Source organism: Erythranthe guttata, chromosome 9 (assembly GCF_056151865.1).
Source record: "Erythranthe guttata isolate IM_541 chromosome 9, IM_541, whole genome shotgun sequence".
NCBI classification, from domain to species: Eukaryota; Viridiplantae; Streptophyta; class Magnoliopsida; order Lamiales; family Phrymaceae; genus Erythranthe; species Erythranthe guttata.
The window spans coordinates 4767427-4780514 of NC_142541.1; positions in this window are offsets into that span (position 1 = coordinate 4767427).

Genomic DNA, 13088 nt, shown 5'->3' on the forward strand with positions numbered 1-13088 from the left:
TTTAAACTCTATTTCTGTGAATGCAGCAGAATCCAGTATTGAAGCAGTCAGTGATGATGAAGAAATGTGTAAGAAGCTGATCAGAAACTTGGAGAAGAAGACTCAAGCTCTAGATGCAGCCAACAGGGAAAATTCTTCCCTTAAAGAAACAATCACACATTTGGAGGTTGGTATCACCAAAAAGGATCTTGAACTGGCAAAAGTGAAAGATGAACTCAAAGAAGCAACTCTAGCAATCAAGAGGATGAATACCGGCACAACTAAACTCAAAGAGATTGTGTCACTGGAGAAGTACAACAAAAATGAAGGTCTAGAGTTCAAAAACCAAGTGAAGAAACACAAGCCAGTAAAGAAGAAGGAGATTGTCTTTGTAAAAGAGAAGGGTTCAAATGGAAAAGAATGCAGAAATTCCACAGTCACCACTTCAGAGTCCAGAATAAGGGGATACATTTGTCATGACTGTTTCTCACCAGGACATACCCGTCCATTGTGTGAGAAACTAAGTAGTGACAAAATGTTGTACAGGATGAGTCACAGCACTCCAGGGAACACCTCCAAGAAAAAGGTAGAATTTACCAAAAAGGAGTGTGGAATATGGACTCCCAAAGGTAAACTTATGTACAAAGCAGTATACACTTCTTTAAATGCTAACATTTCAGGTTCATGGTACTTTGATAGTGGATGCTCTAGGCACATGACTGGAACAAAAGCATTCCTATCAAACTACCATACACTCAATGGAGGACGTGTAACCCATGGAGGAGGAGCTAAAGGTAAAGTGGTTGGACGTGGAACACTCAGTATTGAGGGACTTCCAAAACTTTCAAATGTCTTACATGTTGAAGGATTGGGATCAAATCTCATCAGTATTAGTCAATTGTGTGATGATGGTTCCAGATCAATGGATAATTGTTATCAAACATGTGATACCATCTCATGCAAGAGCTCAAGAGTAAGTGAAGTAGAGTTGTGGCACCAGAAACTCGGACACACAAACTTCAAAAATCTGAAGCTGCTCAACAAGTACAATGCCATAAGAGGAGTACCAGATCTCAAGATCAAGGATATTCCTATATGTGGAATGTGCCAGAAGGGAAAGCAAACTAGAGTACCACACAAAGTGTTACAACCCGTTGGTACCACCATTTGTTTTGAACTTGTACATATGGATCTTATGGGTCCTATAGAGGTAGAAAGCCTAGGTGGTAAAAAATATGTATTTGTGTGTGTTGATGATTTTTCAAGATATACTTTGGTGTATTTTTTAAGAGAAAAATCTGGTCTAGAATACATGCATGTGTTTGGATGTGTTTGCTATGTCCTAAACGATAGAGATCATCTAGCTAAATTTGATTCCAAAAGTGATTTGAGTTTATTTATGGGATACTCTAATAACAGTCATGCTTATAGAGTATATAACTTAAGAACTCGAACCATTATTGAATCTATAAATGTGGTATTTGATGATTTTGCTGATCTCCGCAGTAAAACAGCTGAAGATGAAGTTGATGACCTGATTGCTGAAGGAGAAACAACCAAATGAGACACTACTGCCACAGATGCTCCAGATATAAACAGTCCAGTTTCAAGAGAAGAGGATGTTGAGCCAAGTGTTACAACATCTGACTCAATACATCCTACAGGGAGCACATAAGCTGAATTGCAGCCAACTCATGATGTCTGCAGAAAGGAACCATCAAGTAGAATCCAGAAAAATCACCCATCGACTCAAGTTGTGGGAGATATCTTTGATGGGATAAGGACCAGAAGAAAAGAGAGAGTGAATTACAGAGATATGGTAAGATTTGCAAATTTATCTTCTGAATGTACACTAACTGGAACTACTTGCCTTGTATCATCAGTAGAACCAAGGAATATTGCAGAAGCACTGAAGGATGAGTTTTGGATTAATGCAATGCATGAAGAGCTGAATCAGTTCATCGGGAATGATGTTTGGTACTTAGTTCCCAGACCAAGTCATGTAAATGTGATAGGAACTAAGTGGATCTTCAAAAATAAAACTGATGAAAAAGGTACAGTTGTTAGAAATAAGGCTAGGTTAGTAGCACAAGGTTATACTCAGATTGAAGGTATAGATTTTGATGAAACCTTTGCTCCAGTAGCTAGAATTGAATCTATTAGGTTACTTCTTGCTATAGCCTGTTTTCTTAAAATCAAATTGTATTAGATGGATATCAAAAGTGCATGTCTAAATAGTGTTTTAAATGAAGAAGCATATGTAGAGCAGCCTAAGGGTTTTGAAGATTCTGCCAAGCCTAATCATGTTTTCAAGCTTAAGAAGGCTTTGTATGGTCTTAAACAAGCTCCTAAAGCTTGGTATCAAAGACTCACTGACTTCTTATTACTTGAAATACAGTTCAACAGAAGGGAGGCAGACATAACTCTATTTATTAAAAGAACAAATAATCATATCATTATTGTTCAGATATATGTTGATGATATTGTTTTTGGCTCTACTTGTGCTAACCTTTTACAGTCTTTTGTAGATTCTATGTCTCACACTTTTGAAATGAGCATGGTAGGGGAGTTGAATTACTTCTTAGGACTCCAAATCAAACAGTCAGGTGAAGGAATTTTTGTAAATCAAAAGAAGTATGCTCTCAATCTGGTCAAAAGGTTTGAGTTGGAGTCAGCCAAGCACATGAAAACTCCAATGGGATCAAGTCAAAAGCTGTCCAAGGATGATGTTGCTGAAGATGTTGACAGCACTCTTTACAGAATCATGATTGGAAGCCTTCTGTATCTAACAGCAAGCAGGCCTGACATTATGTTTAGTGTTTGTGTGTGTGCCAGGTATCAAGCTAATCCCAAAGTCACTCATCTTAAAGTTGTGAAGAGGATTATTAGTTATGTTGCAGGTACAGTAGACTTAGGGATTCAGTTTTTCAAAGACACTAATACAAAATTGATAGGTTTTAGTGATTCTGATTGGGCTGGGGATATTAGTGACAGAAAAAGCACATCAGGTGCATGTTTCTTTTTGGGGAATAATTTGGTTTCTTGGTTTAGTAGAAAACAAAATTGTGTATCACTTTCAACAGCTGAATCAGAATATGTAGCTGTTGGAGGATGTTGTGGTCAACTAATTTGGATGAAACAAATGTTGGGAGATTATGGGTTGACCAGTGATACCCTGACCATATATTGTGATAATTCAAGTGCTATTGATATTTCAAAAAATACTGTTCAACACTCACGAACTAAACACATAGATATTAAACATCATTTTATTCGTGATATAGTTGAGAAAAATATAGTGTGCTTAAAGTACATTCCTACAGAAGATCAGCTGGCTGACATCTTTACAAAGGCATTAGATTATGAGAGGTTTTCTAAACTCAGAAAATCTCTCGGGATGTGTACTCAATAAACATGTCCTGAAATATGTTGCAGCACCTCATCAAATATCTTAAGCTGCAACATAATTTACTGAAGCTTAGCTTCTTTAAATAATGACTTCACTGTGATGAATTATTCTTCTAAATAAGTAACTGGAAGTCTTTCACCTTGAAACGTGATCATGCTTCATGTAAACATTTGGGGAATAATAACACTCACATAAGTCAAACTCCTCTATTTTGATAGTCATATCTTAGTAACTGAGGAACCTTCAAACTGAACACTTGATCATGTTCCATGTGAATTGTTTGACTTGAAAATAAGAGTTTAAAAAAAAAAAAAAAAAAAAAAAGATATATTTATAAAATCTATGCCTGTTAGCCAATTCTTATTCTCACTATTAATCATTAATAAATATGTTTTTTATTTTTTGTGAATATTTCATGAGTGCTACGGTTTTTATTTCTATTTTTATTGAATTATCCCTATTTATATGGGTCATGGGGTACATGGGTTAGTCTTTCATTTTCCACTAAGTCCACTCCTTATTGTGCCATTTGTCACGGTTTGCTTTAAACTGCCAAAGAAACTTTTATTCTCCTTAATCACACTTTCTCCAAGAAAAACGCACAACACTTATTCACCTTCTCCACTGCAATTTTTTTCTTTCTGCAAATTAGGGCTTATAAATTTCGTGCTTCTTTTTCGAAAATTCACACTCAAAAATCAAAAGCACAAGAAGCATTTTTTTATCTACTGTATCATGGCATCCCCTCCTAGAAATCCTCTTCCAGCTGTTGGTGATGTCCACAAGGATGCTGCAGCACCTGAACCAGCAGATCCTAATCCAGCCATCATCGTTCATCCTGTCAACCTTGAAGCTATGCCGATCAGCTTTATTGAGCCCGGAGACGAGCTGAATCCGATTGTCCCCGACAACTTCGAGTACGTGGGTCCCTCTTCCACTGCAGGTAGGTTTCCTACTCGCCGGTCCAATCGCATGAATCCATTCCCAGATTTGAATGCAACTGGGTCACAACGTCGAAGGGGAGGAAATTCTCCCAGCAGAGGCGGCAGAGGTGGAAGAAGAGGCGGCAGAGGCGGTCGTACTCCAGTTAGGCCAAATCCACCAAGAGGCCTTCACTTGGTTGATGAAGAAACGGATGATGAAGAAGGAGATCCTACCTTTGCAGAATCAGAAGCCCAAGTTCTCTCCTCAAGATCCACTGAGTCATCCTCCAAAGACTCGACTTCACGAGTATCAACTCAGGGGGAGACACTTCAGCATAACTCTTCTCAACATCCGGTTTCCGAAGATGTTGCTGCACATGTTCCTGAAGATGCTGCTGCACCCATTGACTCAGCCAATGTTTCACAGAGTGCTGCTGAGGATGCTGCTCCCTACCAGGAAGAAGAAATGCCTGATTTTTCAGGGATGTCCTCTGCCGAGCATGTTGACATTCCCTCTGTTGATGCTCCTCTTGTTACAACAGCTTACTCACTCTCTAGCTCAGATTACCTATCACCAGTCCATGGTGGAAATGCTCCGAAAAACTCTTTCTGATCAAAAAGGGGGAGAAAAAGCTAGTTCAAGCAGGGACATCTCATCATTTGGATGCCAGAGGCAGAGAACATGGAGTTAATGAAGAAGAATAAAAGAATGAGGGTGAAGCTGAAGGAGCAGAGGAAAGCAGCAGCAGCTGATACTGAGGACACTTTGGATATTCTGCTCTAAAGTTATTTTTATGAACAATATTTGTTTTTGTTCAGTTTGTTATTTTCCCTCTAATCTTTTATGCTAGGATTGCACTATTATTGTTATTTGCTATATTGGTTATCATATTCAGGGGGAGTTCAAGCAATGAGTCAGGGGGAGTTAAGCTAAAATTTAGTTTTGATCAGAAAGTTAAAAAGGGGGAGTTTGAAACACGTGGATTATTTCCACATTGTGTTTTTAACTTTCTTATTTTTTAAACTAAATTTTAGTTATGGAATAAGTAGTGCTTAGTGGGTTAAGTATAGTGCTTAGTGGATTTAATTGTGGATTTTATTCTAACTTCCTAACTAACCCACTAACCCATGTTCTTGAGTGCTCTTGTGGTTGGTTTTCTTGCAGATCATGGGCTGAGTAGTGGATGCATGGAATGCTTATAAATACCGAATTCAATACTCAAGGAAGATAATCGATTCTACGAAATAAAAAACCGAGAGCTGAAAAGAATACATGAGTGTTTTAGAGTGGTTTTAGAATCGGTCGTTTGTACTCTTCATGAGTATAATCTTTACGTACTCCTTATGAGTACATTCTTTACGTACTTCTCATAAGTACATTCTTTGTAGTCTAGATTGTACAGTATACATGTTTCTAGACTTGGTTGTAAGAATGATCAAGATAGTGATTCATTCATAAGTTCTTTACGTACTCCTCACGAGTACATCTTTGAAATCAAGAATTTTTAATATTTTTCTTTTAGTATCTAGATTTGATTGTAAGAATGATCTTGAAAAAGATTCATTCATAAGGAAGAAGTTTTCGCACCTCTTCTGTTTGTATTCTTGGAATACTGATTTTAATATATTTTTCCGTCCTGTAAAGGGCAAGTTCACAAGTCTTTACTTGTGAACATTTTTTATTCTGAGTATTGTTATTTTATCTTTATATTTCCGCTGCATGTTTGTTCAAGTGTCATAACACTTAAGATAACACCTCTGTATTAAACGAATTCGAGACCATAAATTCTTTCATATATGACTCACATCCCTAATATAAATTTAATCCATATCTTGCTCTTATAACCTAAATCTTATAAACTAAATATTATGTTTCTCTTTATCAGATATATTTTTCTTCTTCTTTATCTCTATCTCTTAGGCACGGCGACGGGTCGGGTTTGGCCCGGACCTGACCCAGAGACTGCCCGGCCCCGCCCGGTTGACCATGGACCCTGACCCAGACCCGAGAAAGTATGGGTCGATTTCGGGTCCGATTTTTTGGACCCGAGACCCGTCAGGTCCACCCGGCGGGTGGAACCGAAGACCCGGACCCAAGGACCCGACCCGAGTACCCGTCAGGTCCACTCAAATAAAAAAATATTTTTTTTCAAATTTTGAAAATGCAACGGCTATAAATCGGTCCCGAACCGGACCCGACCCGGACCAACCCGGTCCGAGAATTCAAAAAATATTTTTTTTCTAATTACAACGGCTAGAAACTCGGGTCCACCCGGACCCGACCCGGACCCGAACCGGACCCGGTCCGAAAATTCAATTTTTTTTTTAATTACAACGGCTAGAAACTCGGGTCTACTAGGACCCGACCCGACCCGATCTAACCGATTTCAAATTTTAGTTTTAATTTCTTTTTTCAACGGTCACGATCATCCGATCGTTTGAGATGAAGGGCCAGGATTGTTCGACCGTTTAACCCGACCCGAACCCGGCCCGGACCAGGCCGGTCTAATTAAATATATAATTTTTTTTCTCACATTTTTTACCTTTAAAATACCCCCCCCCCCCCATCCCCCTCTCAATTTTCTCACCAATTCAATCACAATTATCTCTACTCTCTCAATTCTCAAATCTCAAGTGTTTTATATTTTCGGTTAAATTTGCAAGCATTTTTACTCTCTTTCCGGGTTTTTAATTTTCGTTTTTGTTTTCGTTACCCTAAAAAAGATGTCTTCAAGTGGTAATCGTGGAATGGGAAAAGGAGTAATCCCTCCCGAATTGGAGTGGGATTGTTCCGATGATTGGCAACACCAATCAATTCCCGAACTCGAATCTCACACTACCGATTTTCAAAATGTACTTGCTAATAGTGATGATGAGCCTACCGAGGTACCGCCTCCTAGCCGACCGACCGGAGTACCACCTAGGCCAAGGCGATCAAGGGCCTCTCGGCCATCTCCTACGCCATCTTCTACGCCGTCTCAATCATCACTCGGTGGAGGATCCCATATGAATGATACGGAAACAAAATCCGAAATGTTTCGTGTCCATTTTACTAGAGCGGTTATGGGGGACGGGAGCATTAAAGCGTTTTGGAACTATTGCAAGGTATTTATTTTTGCAAGCTTTTTATTTTTTAATTATTTGTCTATTTAATTTAGCAAGTGTATTAATAGTTTTTTAATTTAATATATAGGGTGCACCTAAATCATACGCGTGGAAAAATGGCGATGTACATGGGACCTTTAGTAAGCACTTGATTATTAAACATCCGACGGAATTCGGTCGCGACCAAACTCAAACACAAATACGATTTAATTCTTCACAGGAAGGTACCGATTCTCAACTTTTTAAATTTTAAAAAACTATAGAAAGAGAAGAATGGGCTAGAGTTATTTCATTAGCATCACTTTTATTTAGTTTTGCTGATAATGATTGTCTTATAGATCGTTTTAAAAAAATGTATGGGCCTAGTTGTTCTCGTCAACCAAAAACTACATCTACTCGAACTACAAAAAAATTGGTTTATTCTCGACTTAAAGTTGAATTTGTACAAGAATTTCTTATGCTAAACAACAAATTTTCTATTTGTTCTGATGATTGGAGTGATCATTGGGGTCGTAATGACTATATGGGTGTAACATGTCATTGGATTAATCGTGCATGGAAATTTGGAAAAAAGAAATTGGTTTTCCTGTTATGAATACTGGTCATACTGCATCTAAAATTGCACAACCACTTCGCTATGTGTTAGATTTATATTTATGAACTGAAAAAGTTTTTTCAATTTCATTCGATAACGCAAGTGCCAATACGGCTTCTATCCCTGATCTTGTAGCTGCATGTAAGCCAGCATGTAGGGGTAAAATTTTTCATATTAGGTGCATATGTCATATTTTGAATTTATGTGTGCAAGATGGTTTACGAATGTCATCAACGCATATTACTAAAATTAAAGCATGCGTTCAATACATATGGCGACACAAGTCGGTTACCAGACAATGGTGGGAGTTTTGTCAAACCCACCACATGCATCAAGTTAGATTTAACCGAGATAATCCAACTCGTTGGAACTCGGCATATAGACTTTTAAAACAAACTTTTGCAAATAAGGAATTAATATGTCAATTTTTTCAATCGGAATTTCCTCATGCTGGAATTTATATTTTACCCTCTAAATGAGATACATGTTTGAAAATTCGTAATGTTTTAAGCATTTTCACCGAAAGTTCTGATTTATTATCTGGTACTTATTATCCTACTGTTCATTTAGTTGTTTATCATTTATGCAATATTGCTGCTGTTATTAACGAAGCTATGCAAATTGAAATTTTAGTTCCGTGTCTGAATGAAATTAAGAAAAAATTCTGCAAATATTATAGGGTAACACCCACACCCCTGTGGTATGCTAAAATAACTTTAAGGTCCCTATGGTATCGATAATTACATTCACCCCCTAAAACATAGTTAGAAAATCTAATGGGATAATGCATTTGATACGTTATTCCGTTAGAGTTCTAAAGGACTATTACGTTTAGCTAGTGGTAAAGACAATATAGAGTTAGGGGATGACATTGCTCCCGCAACATTTCTTAAATCACCCATAACTCTTTGTTGTCTCCACCGCTTCCTGAAACTGATAGTACGTTAGAACTCTATCGGAATAACGTATTCAATGCATTATCCCATTAGAGTTTTTAACTATGTTTCTGGGGGGTGGGGGTAAGTGTAATTATCGATACCACAGGGACCTCTAAGTTATTTTAGCATACCTTGGGGGTGTGGGTGTAATTTAACCAATATTATATGAATATTTCTGAACTATATTTGGTTGCTACAATTTTAGATCCTAGATTTAGGCTTGATCTAGTACCTGATATGCTAGAAATATATTATAATAATTTGTCTAAGAATATATCATTGATTGATTGCCCTCCACTCCCTAACGTACCTACTCATGTTAGCACTTCCACTGCATTATTAAATGAACTTTATGATGAATATGCTACTATATCTGGAACATCTAATGTTCCAAATAACGATCCTGCTTCAACATCGGATACATCTACTATGTTGGTGGCCCAGCGTTTATTGCAGGAGTGGTTCAAGCGCCCAAGGTCCTCATCCTCAAGTTCCAATCAACGAGTGGAACTTGAGAGTTATTTAACCATTAGATTTGATTTCACATAAAGTACAGATTTTGACATGCTAGCGTGGTGGAAGTCAAAGAGTTCATCGTTTCCAATTTTGGCACATATTGCCAATGATGTTCTCGCTTGTCCCATCTCCACTATTGCGGTCGAATCCGCCTTTAGTGTAGCCGGTAGAGTATTGGATCCAACAAGAAGCAATTTCGGTGCCGACAATTTCGAAAATCAAATGCTTTTGGGAGATTGGATGAAAACTGACTACAAACACAAAGATGACCACATCGACAAAGACGACGACGATGATGATAAATATGTTCCTACAAAAGGTGGGAATACAACTTCACCCGACGACAGCGACGACTAAAAAGGTAGTGAAGGTAAGAGAACTACGTGGACTTTGATTCCGTACCGAATACGTAGGCAACTTAGTTTTAAATTTTAAATTTTATAATTTTGAATTTAAAACTAAGCTCAAGTCCTTTAAATCTATCTTTTTTTTTCCTTTTTTTTTTTTTTGATATATGTGAAAATAATAAAATTAAAAAAAAAAAAACAAAATTCAAAAACCGGTTTTGGACCCGGACCCGGAAGGATCAGAGTGGACCCGACCCGGACCCGGACCCGCTTCCACACGGGTCGATTTTGGGTCCCGAAAAAGTAGGACCTGGACCCGGCGGGTCCGACCCGGACCCGGAACAGACCCGACCCGTGGCCATGTCTACTCTCTCTCTCTTTTTCTCTCTCGCTAAATCTCTCTCTCTCGCTCAATCTCACTTTGTCTCTCGCCACCACTCCATAATTGAGGAAGGTTGTGGCTATGGCGACGACCACGACGGTGGAGGCGGCGCCATAGAGAAGACAACTATGAAGGTGAGGAAGCGACGACGATGGGAGGAGGCGTTGTCATTGGGCTATGGAGGATGACGATGTCCCAGCAGTGGCTTTCGAGGTTCGAGGATGATGCTGGTGGTGCGAGGATGCTGGGGTAGGCGATGGCGGCGTGGGTGGGGTTGGCGATGGTGGCGTGGATGGGGTTGGTGGCCTTGGCGTACGGATCTAGGGTTTGGAGGATGGATCTAGGGTTTGGTGCGGAAGATCTAAAAAATTTCGTTTTGATGTCTACAGTTGTCTATGAGTTACTGTGGGTGTCTGGCGGCTAGGATTCAAAGGAGGAGCTACGGTTTCAAATATATGGGATCAGAGATGTCTACGGATTACTACGGTTTCCTATGGGTGTCTATGACCGATTTTTTATTTTTAAATTCATAATTTTTAATATTATGTAGAGAAAAAAGGGGAAAAAATAGATTTCTATAATAGTGAAAAAATACGAAAATGAAAAAAAAAAAGAAGAAAAAAGAAAAAAGAGTAACGTGTTTCTATGTAAAAAAAAATGATAAAAAAATGTTAGATGCAAAAGTGAAAATGTTAAATGTAGAATAAAAAAATGATAAATGCACTTTAAATATTACTTGGTGCATATTTCATATTTTGTGTATGGAGGGCATTTTTGTAATGAAATTTATAAAGGATTTGAAATAAAAACTTAGTTAGACTTATCATTTAATTCTAATAAATTTTGTCACCTGAGACCTATATCTTAAGACCCCTTATTATTATTACTATTACTATTTATTATTATTATTACTAAATACACAATTACCCCTGTACTATGGACTTTGTATCATGTACCCCTGTACTATACATAAATACAAAAATCCCCTCACTGTTACATTTTTTTCCAAAATCAGACGAAAATACCCCTTTAAAGCCAAGTAATATATAAGGGTTTGTTTGAGCCATTTTCCAATATGTTTTTTTAACATTTTCGGTCAATTTTACTTGGGAAACTTTTGTATTTTTTATTTTTTTTCTACAAAACATCTAATTGCTTAATTTTTTTTTTCTGAATAAAACCTTTTATTTTTGTCATTTTGAATTTCTTCATTTCTTTCTTAAATGTCTTTCGCTAGTTCAAATTCTCAACAATCATAGGATTGTAAAGATGTTTGTAATCTTAGGATGTTTGAACTACCGGTAAGGGGTATACTTTGAGGGTGTAATCTATAAGGGGTGGCTAGAACAGATACCAAAATCTTCTTACTTTAATACCAACAAAAAAAATAAATAGAAAATAAATAGTTAATGGCATAAATACCCTTAATGAAAATAAAAACCAAATATATATTACAAATCTCATTTTTCTTTCTTCAATACCAAACACACAAATCCCCTCAAACCCATCTCCCTCTTCATAAACGCCTCACCTCCTCCTCCTCCTTCTTCTTCTTCCTACCAAGTACCAACAAACCCTTCTAAAAAATCTCAAAACTAAAGAAATCAAAACCTTACACAACTTACAAAATGGTGTCACATGACAATAAAATGATGGTTTACGAGCAAGGAGATTTTTTTCTTAAACCCGCCATAGATTTCCGACACATACAGGTCGAAATTTTGGTCAATTTTCGACACCAACTTGTCGAAAATTGTATTAAAAAAATAACAAAATTCAACACTTACATGTCGAAATTTTGAGAAATTTCGACATGTATGTGTCGAAAAAACACTACATTAAAGAAAAGGAAAAAAATTTCAGTATTTTTTCGACACATACATGTCGATATTTTTTTAAATTCGACATATAAGTGCCGAATTTGTTTTTTTTTTAATACAATTTTCGACAAGTTGGTGTCGAAAATTGAACAAAAATTCGACCTATATGTGTCAAAAACTGTAGGCGAATTTCAAAAAAAAAAATCTTCAAAATCGACTTTGAATCTCAAAAAAGACATGAATACATAGTTTAATGGGTTCTCATTCCATGTAAACCAACATTTTATTATCTTGTGACTCCATTTTACAAGTTTTGTGAGGTTTTGATTTTTTTGAATTTTGAGATTTTTGGGAGGGTTTGTCAGAAAATGAAGAAGAAGAGAGGGTTGGGTTTGGGGGAGAAAAGAGAATTTTTTAATTTTTGGTATTGAAATGAGGAAGAAAAAGATATTTTTCGTGGATAAATTGTATTTTGTTTGATTAGGGTACTTTAGTACTTTCCTATTAAAAAAGAAAATTTGGGGTATTAATCTAAGAAAAATTTTTAAATATAGTATTAAATTTGGTAGTATTGAAGTAAAGGATGATGTATGTACTGGTGGAGGGATTGTTCGGGACTCGGCTGGAAAAGTGATTGCAGCGTTTTCATCCTTTTTTGGGGCTGGTACGATTAATTTTGCCGAACTTTTGGCGGTAGCTTATGGGCTTAGACTATGTACGAGCCTCGGTATTTCTAATGTTACGGTGGAAAGTGATTCTCTTCTAGCGATTACGGCTATCCGAACTCAGAGTGTTGCATGGGAGCTTGAGTTCGTTCTTCGCCTGTGTATGCAGGAGGTGGCTTCGTCGCATAGTTTTTAGCATGTTGTTCGTCAGAAGAATACAGTGGCTGATCGTCTTGCCAACTGGGCGTATACTCACAAATCAACACAACAATATTTTTCCGGGTCTTCATTACCTTTTGAGGTCAAGGCAGCTTATTTGGGAGACAAGTTGGGTGTACATACCTTCCGTCCAGGATGAAGATGCACTACTGTAAGGCTTGGACTTTTTGGAGTTCCTATTTCTGGATTT